At 44.8% G+C, this 15668-nt stretch overlaps 1 long non-coding RNA gene across 14 annotated transcripts in view; it reads right to left on the reverse strand.

Moving 5' to 3' along the window:
- LOC137840677 (uncharacterized) overlaps positions 1 to 15668 on the reverse strand; it is a 90708-nt gene that overhangs the window by 53742 nt on the left and 21298 nt on the right. For all 14 annotated transcript variants that reach the window (XR_011087566.1, XR_011087565.1, XR_011087572.1 and 11 more), the window contains one exon: positions 14723 to 14841. This is a non-coding gene — a long non-coding RNA (uncharacterized lncRNA). The remainder of the gene's footprint in view (positions 1 to 14722; positions 14842 to 15668) is intronic.

Raw genomic sequence — 15668 nt, forward strand, 5'->3', positions numbered from 1 at the left:
GCGCGGCGAAACCGAGACCAACACCGTCTCGCTAACACACACACGGCGAATAGTTAAGCGCGCTAACGGGGACACGCACACTCCTTCAAGACAGGCCCGGAGCGACGTTGTCCAGAGTACACAAAAAATGCTCGGAGTGAGCAAACACGGTGCTCTGGGAGCTGCGCATGCAAACAGGCGGCAGAACAAACAAGCTCGCCACAGCTTGCATGCATATGGACGAGCGAGCCCGCCCGCACGCACCTGTAAGCTTTTATCTGAAGGCCCGCTGCCTGAGCTACTTCCTCCTCTCTTTCTGACCTCAAACAACTCCTCTCATTTGGCTTGTGTCGCCCCAATTAGAGACCCGAGAAACACTTTTGGTCTCCCCTCCGGAGACAGCAGCCATTGAGCGTTTTACAAGCCCTGATGCGCTTCTAATCACGGCAGCAAATGTTTGTTGACTGCCTTTCTTTGTCTCCTTGTCCAAAAAAGTGCAGAACTGGAAGTCATCCTGCCCGAACATCTGGTGATGACTCAGGCCCGAGAATCAGAAACACATCACATGCGTTTCATTATTCTGAGGTTGGCCTGTAGCGGGCAAATTGGACTTTGTGTATTTGAAGGCGGTCCCATGCATATACATGGGACCCCGGCCGTGATGACACATCGGCCCCGATCAAAGCGGTTCCAGTGTTTGTCTCTCCCTTCAAAGGGGGCGGATGGGCACCTCCGCCTGGTGATGTGACACAGGAAGCACTCTGGGCCTCACCTGCACCCCCCGAAGCCTCCGGTTACATGTGAACCCGGCGCCCCTTTTTTGAACAACACTCGGGATCAATTAACTCATTACATGCCAATTAAAGCTTTGAGTGCTCACTGGATCTTTTTTTTTTTTTCCCACTCCAAACAAGTGCTGCAGTATTCAAGAAGTTTATTGGACTTACAAAAGCAGTTATTTTCAAGCAACGGGCGGAGTGAAAATTATTTCATCCCCCCCCCCTCCCAAACCCTCTTTGCTACCGTGAAATATCATATGATGTTATATTTTTCTTTATTAAATACGAGTACAGCGCTTTCACGTTCTAAAAAGGAAAACAAATCTCAAAATGTGTGCTTCTGAGTGCGCTCAACTTATCTTTCTGATCAGAGCTACTCTACACCCACCTGGCTCACAGAGATGACCGAGACGTGCACTGATATATATATTTTTTTCCTTCAAAATATTTAACCCAAGTTGGGTCGAGTCGCCCCCTCACGCAGACGTAACTATTTAACACGTCTAAGCTGGATGCTGCATAAACCACAAGTGGATTTGCGACCATGCATTCGTGTACAGTAGCTGAGGCATGAGGTCATTTAATGTTTTTAGATTGAAGTGTAATTTAAAACTGTAGAGTGCAAGAGCTTAAAAGCTTCCTTATGGTAAGATAGTAAACACACGCTATTTGCGGGAATGTGGACCGAGTCAAAAAACGCGAGTAATTGACACCTCCCAAACTGGTTTAGGATTGCCTGTATTAAGAGTTGAGACCACAAAATGTGACCCCAAAATAGTACAACTACATGTGTTTCCATTTTTTTGTTTTCATTCATTAACAAACTCATCTATTTGCTGTGTTTGTGCTTTTTCTGAAATCCCTGCCGACGCCAAAAGATGGCGCCAAATAGGAAAGCGTGACTATATTCGAATTAAAATGATAAAAACGCAACTATTTTTATAAGACACAAAAACAACAACTAGGTTAAATCAATTAAACGCATGTCCGAATGCTTTTCTATTACCTATGCGCCTTTTTCCGAGCAGCTGTGATCCAATTTCCCATCTTGGTCTAGGGTGAGCTTTGGCGCTGCTTGCTCCCAACAGACTTATTGGCCGATTTTCCTCCACTTAGGAGAACCGCCGAGCCGCGTTCCAGCCACCCCCACCCCCCCTTCCCTTATATGTTTACCCGGGCCGGACGCCGATTCCCTTTTCAGCGGGTTCACGTAAAGTTCTGGGGTTTTAAATGGCCGGGTGACGGCGGCGTCAAGAGATCACATCATCGCGACATGGCAAAGCGGCTGGCGGGAAGAGCGGTGGACTGGGAGTGCGTTGGCAGCAGATAAAATGAGTCAGAGCGCGCAAACTAAGTGATGTAATCCTTGCTGAGTGAGGCGCTTTAGCGTGACGATGTAATTCTCTCACCTTGTAGGCATGGCAGAGCCGCTATTACATGTGGAGGAAGTGAAAATGGATGCAAATTGCTGTTGGACTTGGTTCTGCATACACAACAACTTCCTCTCGACTTCTGGAAAGACTTTGTTTAGGGAGTATATCCGCAGGAATTTTGTCCGGGAGACTATTTTGTGAGTCAGGGATAGCCGGAAATAATTACAATGTGATTTATGGTGATATACATTCGTCAATCCTTCCAATTTTTTTTTTTAACTGACTTTTATTGTCATTGTTTTCGCTGTTAGCATTGGCAGAGTTAGACGGGGGGGGGGGGGGCATCTCCAAAAATCGTAGCTCCGCCAGTGGCTGATCGTCTTTTCTTTGTTTCAATAAACTGCGTTCTGACTACGTTGGTGAACGACCACAATGTTTTGAATTTCCTCTTCAGTTTCACATTATTGTTACAATTCAATTCCCAGCCCTAATGGACCGGTTTTAAGCTCCATTGCTTCCATGGAAGTGAAAACCGCTAAGGGGATGTGTCATGCCCCTTAACGTTTTAAAAAAAAAAAAAAAAACAAGACGAGGAGTAACGCGAGACAACAACTGTGGCGTGCCATCGTCGTTTTCTCACAACGTATACAAGCGCACACTGACACACGCATGCGGACACGCCGAGGAATGGCGCCAACCAACTGCCACTCGCATGCCTTCAGCTAGAACCTAGCAAGGGCTACCACACGAGGAATTCCACATATCCCGAGCAATCGCTCACTTTCCTCCGGGCGGAGGAATTCAAGCCCTTTTCTGAAACATCTGAGACTCATTCGTCAACCGACACGGCTCGCGCTGGCCGCACTTGAATACAAAAGGCGCCAGCTAAAACAAATGCTTCGCTTCTCTGGGCAGGTCGCAGGTTAACACTTAAACCAGCAGCTCTTTTATAAAATATTAGCCTGGGTGCTCCCGCTCCACTCTCTTTATCTCCGGCCTCTCCTCGGCCGTATGTTTCTCCTGGCGCCGAGCGGCGCTGTCTGCACGCATCAACAAACAAAAAGAGGAGGAACCGGCAACTGTATTAACAGATGGCCAGAGTCAATAAAACACACACAAATCACGCGTTGGACACATCTGTCGTTCGCAGAGTCCTCGGCTAATCTTTCTGCGTGGCTCCGCTGCAAGTGATGGAATCACAGCAGGATGGAGAGATTAGGGGACGGAGAAGCTTTGTGATGGATCGTAGCATGGGGAGAAAGGCACGGAGAGAGGATGTTTGATAGTCCGAAAAAAACTCAATGCAAATATTAAAGGGGAAGTCAAGTAAAAAAAATAATTTCAATAATTTTTCAAATTATTTTTTGGACTCTTACATGGGTGTCAAATGAACTCTGAGTCCAAATAGAAAATGACAGCATGGACAGAAGCATTTAGCCTTCACAGTGGGCTTAAAGATTCAGGCAAGCCAACTCAGTACGGGAGAGATAAAATGGCGAGGCGTTAGTAAAAAATACCGATTCCGTAAAGTGTCTGTCAATATTTGAGTAACACGGGAGAGCTGGCTTGAAATGTCTCAATCATTTTAGGAAACTGCAAGTGTAGCAGCAGGAGAATGGCGGTGAGTTGGCTGGAGAGAAAAAAAATTGAATGATGGGGGGAAAGAAAAAAAAGAGCGGTAAAGTTCAAACAGATGTAATCAGATGAGCTGGATAAGCATTTGGGGCTCAGTTAATTCCCAACAAATTATCTAATCCAGATGTTGCACTCTCAGTGTAAACACGGTGTCCTGCAGAATCATAAAACAAATAAGCATGAAAAAGGTTTAAAGTTTCAAACGGGGCCTAACCTCGGACAGAGACCTTCCCACTTAGGGGAAGAAAAAAAAAAAAAAAAGTTAGCGAGAAGAGGGGGGGTGGTTAAGAAAAATCGACAACACACGCCTCCTGTGCTGCCTTTTTGAAACAAGAAAATGTAAATATGGTAATATTTAGCACGTGTTTAAAAACAGATCATTTTTCTCAAGCGGGGAGATTGAGTGAGGGACAGAGAGAGCGAGAGAGAGAGAGAGAGAGAGAGACCCCACACGCGAGAAGGCCTCCCCAGATTGTGTGCGTTGCAGTCAGTGTGACCCGAACAGGTTTCGACTTCCTCTGTTTGCTCACAAACCAACAGCCGGCGAGTACAACGGAACAAAAATGCAGAAAACGGCGGCGCAAAGGGCCACATTGTTCTGCAAACATTTGTCACGGAGCAAAACGAGGAGGAAGCTGGAGAGGGGAGAGAGAGAGAGAGAGAGAGAGAGAGAGAGAGAGAGAGAGAGAGAGAGAGAGAGAGAGAGAGAGAGAGAGAGACGGAAGGGAGGGCGAGAGGGGAGGCGCAGAAATGGAAACATGCGAGACATATGGATGTGTTTAAGGACCACCAGGGTAGGGAAACTTGCGCATTTTCGTATAAACCCTGATAAAGTCCAAATATGTAATTACACGGGGGTTTAGGACTCGCCCGTTGCCAATCCATTCAGGAATTCCAGCTTACGAGTGCCAGCCTGCGAGCGGGTCTCTTTATCCTTCTCAAGTGGCGGCTCGCCACTTCAGGGCCCCGAACCCCGTTTCAGCGCCCGAGTGCCATTGTACCGCCGTCTTTTTAACAAGCGTCAAAGAAGAAAGCGCCCGAAAAGAAATGCACATAAAAAAAAAAAAGGGGGGGAAAGGAGCAAACGCCTTGTAAACTACCTGTCGCACATGTCAACATTTCAACACCGCCACCGTCGGTGGTATTTATGGCGTTTCGATTCCTTGTCGCCGCGTTTGTAGCCAATTTGTTGCGCTCCAATAAATAGACTGGACTATTTATCAGCGCGGCACATGGCAGCCATTTATGGCACCTAACAAGAGGCAGATGTGTTTCGCATGTAGGTTTGATGACGCGCCGAGACAGGCGGCCATGTTCAACGCGGTGATGGCTTCAAGTATGGCCTGTGAACATCAACTTTGATTGAAGATGTCTCAGTAACTCGCAGTGATGGTCGTTCTACTCAGAGGATAAAGAATACATCTATGTTATTAGCTAGCTGTGTATTTTGTTTATGTTGACATAGTATCAGTGCTGGAAGGGGTAATGCTATTCATTAGCGATTAGCATTAAGCTAGCACAAATAAGCTGTGGATTTTGTTTATGTTGACGTATCAGAAGGGGTAAAAACATGCTAATTCTATTCATAAGCCATTAGCATTTAGCTAGCGCAAGTAAAGGCAAAATGTTTTTCTTTTAACTGGACTCTAACAGTAAGTTCCAATAAACGTCTTGAAGCCTCTTTTATTAATAAAGAATCCGCCAAACTGCCATCCTACGGCGGTTCCATCACATTTTTTGCTCGCAAATCAAAGTATTTAAAGAAACAGCGGACAGGTCGCGTCATAAAATGCAAAAGGCACGTATCGTAACAAGTTTGTGCAAATAAATGACGCAAAAGACGCCTCCACCTTTGCTTGTCTTTCCATGCCAGCACTCTTTGATTCACACGCATGCCATGCCGCCTTTGCCGGTGCACCTTTTCCTACTTCCTGTGAGGCCCGTCTCCGTGACGTCCAAACACAAACTGTGCCTCCAGTGTGTTCTTTGGAGTGTCTATTTATTGTGAGTGTGTGTTATGTGTGTCTGAGTGTTGCCAATTACCCCAGCTATAAATACAAGATCCCCATCCGTCACTGAGTTTCTGGGTGGCTGCAGCGCCGCCATAATCGCTTGCAGATGGTCACCCAGATCTTTTCTCGAGCTCGGTGCTGCAGCGCCGTTGGGCAGCGGTCGTGCGAGAGGGAGAAGCCGCCGGCGAAAAAGAGTGGGGGGGGGGGCTAAGATGAGTGACAGGAGTGAATAAATACAGAGCGAGCAGAGGAATAAACAAGCGGACACTAAATGTTGCTTTTGTCCTCAAATTCTCGCCGAGTCTGCGAGGAAAGCAGCCAGCGAGGGGAAAATGGATCGAGTGAACTTGATACGCGCTTTTGGTTTTGCCAACCGCAGTTTCCTATCGGATGTAATTGATCACAATCAGATGAGGTTCCGGATATGTGGGACAGATGGGATAGAACTGGAGGTTTGTTATTCACTGGGAAACGATTAACAATTTATCGAATTAGAGATTAGGTGTGGAAAAGGGCAGATGGAAATTTTTCTTAATCAAGAATCATTAATAATCATAATAGATTGTCTAAATTTAAAATGTAAATGAACAGCTAGTACATGCATGTAAATTAGTGGCTAATAAATCAATGAGTGAAATTGCTAACGTGGTCTAGTACGAGAAATCATTAGCACACGTGACAAACGTTCACTAACAACCCAGGCTAAAATTAGCTCTGTACTACTTTCCTATTTGGCATTTTGTATCATAATTCAGAATGAGCACTGCAAATAGGTGAATTTTTCAGCCAATAGCAATATTTCTATTTGGGTCAAATACATTACCCTTGTTTTTCCCAATGAAATAAAAACCATTTGTAAAAGGAAATGGCTGTAATTATTTCACTATTAACCATGGCAAGGTATTAAAGCCTTAATATATTCCCTCAATTATTGACGTCTTGAAGACAGGGGGTCATTTTACTTTATGATGTGATGATGCACAGGGATTTGAGTTGGCCTAGCGCCATTTGCCACTCTGCTCCCAGAGGAGACTTGATCAATGAACATATTAACAAGAAATTAGCAGACCTGGCCTATTGATCGGCACAGTTGGGGCCAACGTGTGACCCGGGGACAGCTGCTACTAAGTAGCCTGGACTGAAAAGCTTTTTTATTTTTTTTATTTAATTTTATTTATTGTTATTTAATCATTGCTATTTATTTATTTATTTATTTATTTATTTATTTATTTGCCTTCAGAGCTCAAAAACCAAATATTCCCTTGTATTAGGATTCCATTGTAGCAATTAAAGACAAGCAAAGTAAGTCCTATTCCACAAGGTCAGCAAATTGGTCACAAAAATACAGACAAGCATAATCTGCAAGTTATAAATTCATAAAACAACAAATCGAGTGATAATTCTCATTTGAGATGTCTCTATTTGCGTTCTACAGAGCGCGACGTCAAGGTTGCGACCTGTTCCCATCGAGCAGACCTTTCTACTTAACATGGAGTCAGCTCGGCAGTTATTACAGATGTTCCGAGCATGCCAGGAGCCTGCGGGTGCTCAGGACTGCACCGCCGCTGTAAATCTATTAAATCCCTCTCATTAGAGCACGAGCCTCATCGCAGCCGAGCCGCGGCACGCGCGGCCGCTGTTGGCTGTCAGCGTGGGCCTCGCATGCCTATTATGCTCATCACTGCGCTTGGCCGCATAGCTAATTGCCTCCGTGTTTTTTTGCCAACTGCTAATTGTACAATTGCAGGATCACTTCTGAGTAATATGTAACAATATGTCATTGGATCCTCATTTCTACCCATCCGTGCCGTATAGTGCTTATGCTCATTTGGGTCGTACTTAAGATGGCGCCAATTGCAGCTGACTTTAGAGCGGGAGACGTTGAATCAATTCTCAGTCATTCTATTTATAGGGATTATTTAATTAAAAAAAAAAAGCTTTAAAAATCTCTCTATCATTCGAAAAGTATTTAGCAAAATCAGGTCCAAAGTGTTTATTTAAATACATTTTTATTCATTTATATCTTATATATTATTTTTATTTATATATATATTTTGTTTTACTTCGGAATCAATTTAATGCAAGAGCACCACTGTAAAAAATTGCCTAAAAAGTGTTGCATATTAAGAAATTTATCCAGTTTAGATTAAAAGAGAGCAGGACCCATAAAGGAAGTTCACTTTTAACTCTTATTTGAAAGTATTGTCAGGCTTAAAAAGATGAAATCATGCGACAGCCGCGCAACAATTTGGGGGTTCCGCTGCAAACCGAAAGCATCAAAGGCTCGACAGAAACAATGCGGCGGGGTATAAAGGTTCTCCTGGAGTTCACTTTGAATCTAAGGTTTCCAATTTGAAAGAGAAGCTGTGCTGGAAATAAGCCACTCTGTTGAAATTTCCCCTCCCGTGCAAACACTGTCAGTCTGTACCTGCGAACGCCAGAACGAGGTGAGAGGCACATGTGTCCGTCAAGTGGCGCACACACACACAGACACACACACACCCAGATAGATGACATTCAAAATAAACACAACATTGCTCAGGTGAATACTTCAGCTATCCAACGTGCGGGCCACACACGGCATGTCCAGGGGACCTATACGTGAAGGTATTTCTTTACAAGCACCTTTTCTTTTTCTTAACAGTATTATTCCTTATTATATAGTATCACACAGGCTTGTTTTTACGGTGGAGCTGGGGAGCAAGTGAAAGAGGAAGCTAAAATAACAAAGGCCCTATTTTCTCCTCAGCTAATTTATTGCAATTCAAAATATCCAACAGGATCTTTACTACGGATAGGAAAACCAAGTCGGTTGGGTGCACTGACATCCACTCCCCCGGCCAAAACTTGATTTACACGTCAGTTCATAAATCAGCGTGACATTTTCAGCTGAATCCCGTTTTTCACGGTGTACTCGACGCTGTCTCTCAACAAGTGATACGTCAGCGTCAGGGCGGATTAAGACACTGAGGAAAATGTTTTTTTCTTCCTCTCACCAGTGTAGTTAACAACTGAATGAGTCGCTTGAAGAGAGACGGTGGGAGTTCACGTGGAGGAGAAATCCACGATGCGAGGAGGAAGACGGGGGAGGTGAAGGAGAGGACACTCATCAGGAGGACGAGCGAGAGGGGCGCGGAGGCCGCGGGGTGGAGAGCGGGCCCTTGTGTAAATGGAGATGTACTAAACCTCTGCTAACCTGGATCACCCGTGATCAAATATTTATATATGCTATTGTGTGACGGGGCGCGCTGCCGAGTGGAGCTGTAATTTGTTTTTCCCCGCGCTAAATTAATTCCCTCCCCGTCATCAGCGAGGTGAACCTGCGGTGATTACGGCCCTTTCTCGAGCTGCCCCCTGCCGCAACAAACACTTGAAAGATTTTAATGGTGAAAGTCCCTCTTTACAATTGCACTTCATCTGTGTCATACATTTCCATAGATTAAAAAATGGCTGAAACACTTCAGGGAAACTCACTGCCTCACTGCCTTTAATGCGTTTAAAACCTGGGAGTTTGGTTCATTTTTCTGGGAAAGTCATTCAAACGTCTTTTGTAAAGTCATTCGCACGGAGGCTAAAGCGAAGGCTAATTTTTTTTCCATAACCCCACGATGTTTACCCCGGTACACAATCCAGTTGAAATGTTTACTCGACATTTGCAGTTCCACGCTTCCGCAAGAAATAATGAAGCAACCGGAATTCCCGAATGGAATGAATAAAAGAATAGCATGTTAGGCTAGCCTATTAGCTTATAACGACTATAATAGAATCGTTAGCTTTTACTTGTTTCCATGTTGGTAAGGTCAGGGACTGTTGTACAGCGGCGAATAAACATCAACGATGTCATCAATTAATCAACTTTGACTTAACATTCATCACATTAGTAGACTAGTTAGCCGAGTTAGCATAATTAGCCCAACAGTTACAGTTAGCGCAGGTTCGCATATCTGCTTCATATTTCTTTACTGTCCTTAAGTGTGAACTTTAATGTGGTTTTTTTTTTGTCTTTACACTCCACCTTCCTTCCCCCTGCGCCCGTGACGCTAATAAGAACGAGCGCTACAAATAACGGATGACTTTGGAGGTTCAATTCAATTCGTGCTACTCTCCTCCGATGCTCTCGGCAACTAATGCGGCAAGTGCTATACGATCAACAGTTTATTCAGACGAGAGCTAGAATATAGCATCGAGAGGATGTTTATGTGGGGCGAACGTATACATGTAGAGAGCAGCCTATCATACTTGGGAGTCAATGTAGAAACAAGATCAGACTAGAGAAGACGGCAGCAACGCGTGAATCATATCGTATGATAAGCGTATGTAAAACGCAGTCAAAGGGGCACACGGTGTGAACAATATTTAGACCCCGGCGCAGATTGACGCTGATTACCGTGCTATTACCGACAAATAGCGTCACTTGGTTGCCAGTCGGCGGGGCATAATCATTTGCGCCTAACAGCGACAGCGCTACAAAGGGAAAGCGAGGCAGCGGCGGAGGTGCAGGCTCTTTGTCTCCCCTGCCTGCCATCTTCTTCATCTCTGAGTAGCCTGGAGGGGCCGAGAGAACGCGATAAAAAGATGGGAGCCACTCAAAGTTCAGGGCAGAGATGCCCCCTTTCATCTATCGGGAGACAATCACGTCGGGTTCTGCATGTGACATGACTACAAAGTACCGATCGCAACTTGCCAAACAATGGCGGAAAAGCAGGGACGACTTCAAGCGCCGGTGGCGCAAGAAGGAGCCACAAAAGGACGACTTTTTTTTTTCCACCTTCTCATTATGTTGTCTTGCTGCATCACTAAACATCAAGTAAACCTGACGAATTAAAATATGAAAATCCAATTCAGTCTTGTGGCTTTCTGACCTCATGATGTATGCTGTAATCTCCTCTTTAGCTTTTTTTTTTTCCCCCAGGAAAGGTAAACGGGTGTTTAAAGTCTCCTCTGATGTCCAACGAAGCCTTCACCAAAGTAACCCGAATGCCTTGAGGCGAGCCGTCAGTCAACGCGGACACACACACACACGCAACGCAGTCACTGTCCTAACATTTCCAGCGCATTTCCTCAGCGGCAGCCGGCCGAAGCAGCAGGAAATTTGCCAGCGCTAAGCCCAATTTCCTCTCATAATGCAAGTAAGTGGAGGGCCAAAGTCATGAGCTGTTTTGATGGTGCTACATGTGCCAGAACGAAAATTGGAAGTGAGGGACATTTAGGCTCAACTGTAATTAGCCCCAGCCGGCGCTGCCGTTCCTGCCGGCTTGCCAATGAAATAGTACCGTTGTTCCGAGGAACTGTTTCATTTGCTCTACGGTGAAGACTATTTTAGCTAAAGGGGGAAAAAAAGACTGCTTTGACTCATCAGAAAATCTAAACAGCCATTCAATATGCTTTAAAAGGAGCACTGAAAATCATCCACAATTTCAAATGTCAAAGTTGCTCCTCCAAGCCAGTCTTAAAATTTGCAAATACATTTGCATTTTTTCTTATTATTTTCATTTTGTTATTTCATTCACTTATTTTTAGACTGAAAAACTTTTATGTTGAATGTAGTCCATTTTATTTCATCAAGCGGTTGCCCGAAATAAAACATAGCATAGCCACCTGACGAAATAAAAGGGGAGTAAAATCAACACCCGTGCCATGGACTCGGTCAGGGTGTCCGAGTCCAAGCGGCTATTTGGATAGCGCACTTATTTAAAAACGTGGGTGTAACAGAAGCTCGAGGTTTCACGAACACATTCAGGAATCCCTTTTCGAAACAAATCGAGCCAAAATTATGCGGGAAGAAAAAAGGCTCGACGTCACCCTCTTTTCACGTCTGATTAAAATCATTCGGATCCGCAGTACGAGCCAGACCCGATGGCCGCCTTCCATCTCTTTAATCTTTCAAATATAGTTATTCCGCGTATGTTCATAAGGAAACATTAGAAGTTGCTGTTGATGGGCTTTGGCCGTTGCGAGCGGGCGGATGAAAGGCCTAATAGATTCATCATGACGCCGAAACGGAAGCAGGCCATCTGACATGAGATAACAGATAAACGATAGGCGCGGTTGTATTTTATGCCCGTCTTGCCTTTGTGTTTCCATGGCCGAGCGGTTTAAATCCCGGTCTGGCTTATGTTTCCATACGCGGAATGCGTAGGGTGGATGGCGATCGTTGAAATAGCATCACATCATGCCGATGCAACAATAGAGAAGAAGCATCGCAGTAAACAAAAGACCGCAATGGAGGGCATTCGGTGTCAGGATACCCAAAAAAATTTCTGACCATGGCAACTTTTGCTTACGGACAAAGTCGACAGAGAAGTTTTATGGATTGGTTGGGGCTAAATGTTTTAGACTTTTTAAAATGGCGGTGCCTTAAGCTACAACCTTAATTGGTACGGCGAGCTCTGAAATGCACGCCAGCCTCCCCCCATTTCAGTCATTTTTTGAATACAGTAACACAATCTCGAGGAAAGCTGATATAATCTTTTCTAGACGATAAAAGTCAGTCACCCGTAGAAACATCTGCATGGTCAAATTTAAAACAAACTGCCGGGGAGTCTGGTGTCCCCATAAAGACAGGGGTGAGCAGGGTGAGAAAGGGGGAGGGGGGGTGTTGGAGAGCAGAGGAAAGAACGAGAGATGCTTTTTCAGGAGGAATTTTTAGTGCTTTCTACTTGGCCTTAACTTCAACCTCCACAGTCCTTGAAACAATCGCCGCTTCAAGCTACAACAAAAACACTAAGTCAGACTTAATTTGCCGCCATCGACTTTTTAACTGGCCGTTGACAACCGAGGCAGCCGCGAATGTGGACGCTCTAATGATTGATATCTTAGCAGCCAGAATCGTCCGCAATAGTGGATGAAGTTGACTAGATATTTGGAAATAAATTTCATGTGGTAAAATGATATGATGGGGGGGGGGATAAATAATGTATAGACCAGTTGCCCTTCACAACAGATGGTCAGTCCATCTCTGCCATAGACATAAAGTAACTACCCAATGCTTCTATTGCGTACAAATTTGTTATTCATTTTAAATCCGCCAATGTAAACGACACTCAGGAAAAGGCATCTTTCCAAAAGTGAGTACGGGCCAACAATCCAGCACTCTCCAACCCCAATTCCCATGGGCGTTAGGTTAGAATGCCACTGAAGTACAGGGAGGGCACAGTACCTGCCTCTCGTCTGCCCCCGTCTGTTGTCAGCCGAGTGTCGGATGGCTCTAATTGATTTAATGGGGGAGCACCGAGTCACAGCGGGAGATGGGGGAACATTGGATGCTTTGGCAAAGTCAAGTGTGTTGCGCTACCTCAATTCCATCTTGGATGGCCCGTGTCAGTTGGGCGAAACGAGCAATCGGCCGGTGATGCGCCACAGAAAAGACGCCCGGTCCAAAGAGCCGTCCAAATTGCCCCCGGAACGCCGCGTTCCCTTTTAACGCTTTGACTAACACCCAGAGTGGCGTGATGAAACCTTTGCGCCGTGTGGCGCCCCCGCGCTAATGCCGTGGCTAATTACTTGGCCCGGAGATAGCTTTTAGCTAAATCACCGCACCTTTTGAAGAGCCCGTATCAACAGCGACAAGGGCTCGCACAATTACATTAGCCCTCTCGCCATCCGGCGGGCCCGCCACCGACAATCAGTGTGATTTGCGGCCGCTTCATTATTGTCATCCCTCTCTCCGTGACAATAACGTTTTCCCTGCCAGAGGGACAGCGGGAAGGGGATGATGGAGAGTCCGATATTAACAAAGAACAAGGGAGAGATTGCGAAAGAGGGAGGCCTAGAAAGGGGTATTATGAGAAGAGAGAGAGAAATATAGAGGGAGGGAGTTGTCAGTAGAGGTTTTACTTATGCTAATGTTTGGCCTGCTAGTGTCCTGGATGCTGCGGAGAGCCCAGGCGGCAAGTGGAGCGAGCTGGTGACTGTAATTGATTGTGAAGAGGGGTCGGATTGCGAAAACAGACCCCCGCGCGTTCTCAACACAACAAAAAGGGATGCAAACCGACTCGTCACAACAACTCTCCACTCGTGCGTGGGATAAGATCGTGAGATTCGATGCAATAATTGCCGTTGCCATATGACCACATATTGAGAAATATGTAAATGGATAGAACATGTTAACACACTGAGATGTAAGACATTTCAACATTACCATCACTCGCCCACCAAAATAAAAATCTGGGAAAAATCTGTCAGATTTTTCTGTCTTGCACAATAGCACAAAGTATTCTAAAAGGTATATAAAATTATATATTCTGCCTGTCATTCATGTCTTTATTGTTGTAAGCATTCAGGGGTCAACTTTTTATTCATCTGTTATTGAATTATTTTCGGCCAAAAATGTGACCTCTTCAAATCCATATCAGTTGGCCTTTAGCTATAAAAAGTTTCTAAAAGTCTGTATTTGCCGATAGTATATTAAAGTCCCAAAGTGGTGCTTTGCATTCCACCTTTTCATTTCCCATTTTCTGCCCTTGCGGACAAACACATAAAAATCAAGTGAACAGTAGTCATCTGGGAGCAACTTTACAGTCCCTGAAAAAGCCGGGCCGATGGAGCGGACGAACGGGAAGGCAGAGTTAGAGGACTCAGGGTCAGCGGGTGACCTCTGAACTCCCAGCCACGTCAAAAGTAGCAAGAGTTGTAGGTGAGCAGAGAGCTGCGGCGAATGCCGCAATACCTCAGAGAGACACTAAACATCGGTAGGAAGCGTCAAAGGGGAGGGGCTAAAGTGAAGAAGTGGACATGGACACCGTGAGGATCAAAGTGGTGCAAAATAGATCTCTCAACACTAGTGTGGACAACCAAATTGAATTGTGCTTCGGGGCCCAGATCAGCAATAAAATGTGTTAATGTGATGATGCGCAGAAATGTGGAAGCTTTTCCCAGGACGCTTACGTCCATCCGCGAGACGACAACATGTGAAGCTATGTAAAGACATCATAAAGTCACTTACCTTTCAAATGATGACCTTTTTCCCCATCTCGCAAATAATTCTTCTGATTTGTTTTGGTCAGTTTGCCGTACTTTGGCAATTCCACACATAATTTGGGATTCCCTGAAGGTTTTAGATTCCTGTAAATGTGTACAAAAAGAAAAATTAGATGAGGGTGTGGACCCATAGCTTGAGCCAGCTCTCTTTAATGTACAGTACCAGTGCTCAACTTAAAAGTGCACTTAACTCACGCACAAAACGGATCACTTGGGTCCATTTTATGAATTTAAAAACTAAAAATATAAGATTTTATTAATTTCATATTTAAATATTTTTGCATATTTCTTATTTTATAATTTTATAAAGATTTAAATGTAATGTTCTACATATTTTTCATTTATTTTAATTTGTACTATTATTTTTATATTTTTTTCTTAAAAGCTTAAATAACAGTTTAAATTTTCTACATATAAAATAATAACCTGAAACTTATTGTATTCGTGAATATACAAGGTCAGCGCTGGTTGAGAGACGCCCACCACAACATCAATCAATTTTTTTTTTCTATTTTTTAACCTACGACATTTTCAGGTTCTAAGGACTTGACATGGGGATGGGGCTCGCTAGTGCGGGGGTCAGAGCAGGGTTGGGTGGGGCTAAAAGGAGTGAAAAGTGGAGCACTTGGAGCCTCCTAGTGTTAAGGAGGTGCTCCCCAGAGGTCCACAACAATGGCGCTAGTCAACAACAGGAGCAGACCTGCCTCTCCGGTTCTCTCCATGTCACATTCTCTCTCTCTCTCTCTCTTTCGCTCTCTCTCTCTCAGTGCCTCTTCTCTGCGGCACAAAAGGATTGCCGGGGCAATATTAAGGTAGACGGGGTCAGTACAACATTTTAAAAAGGAGGAGAGGTGGTGGGGTTGGGCAGCAACGAGGAAAGAAAAGCACCCCAAACATCTTGTACCACACAC

This window comes from Syngnathus scovelli, chromosome 10, assembly GCF_024217435.2.
Source record: "Syngnathus scovelli strain Florida chromosome 10, RoL_Ssco_1.2, whole genome shotgun sequence".
In the NCBI taxonomy this organism is placed as follows: Eukaryota; Metazoa; Chordata; class Actinopteri; order Syngnathiformes; family Syngnathidae; genus Syngnathus; species Syngnathus scovelli.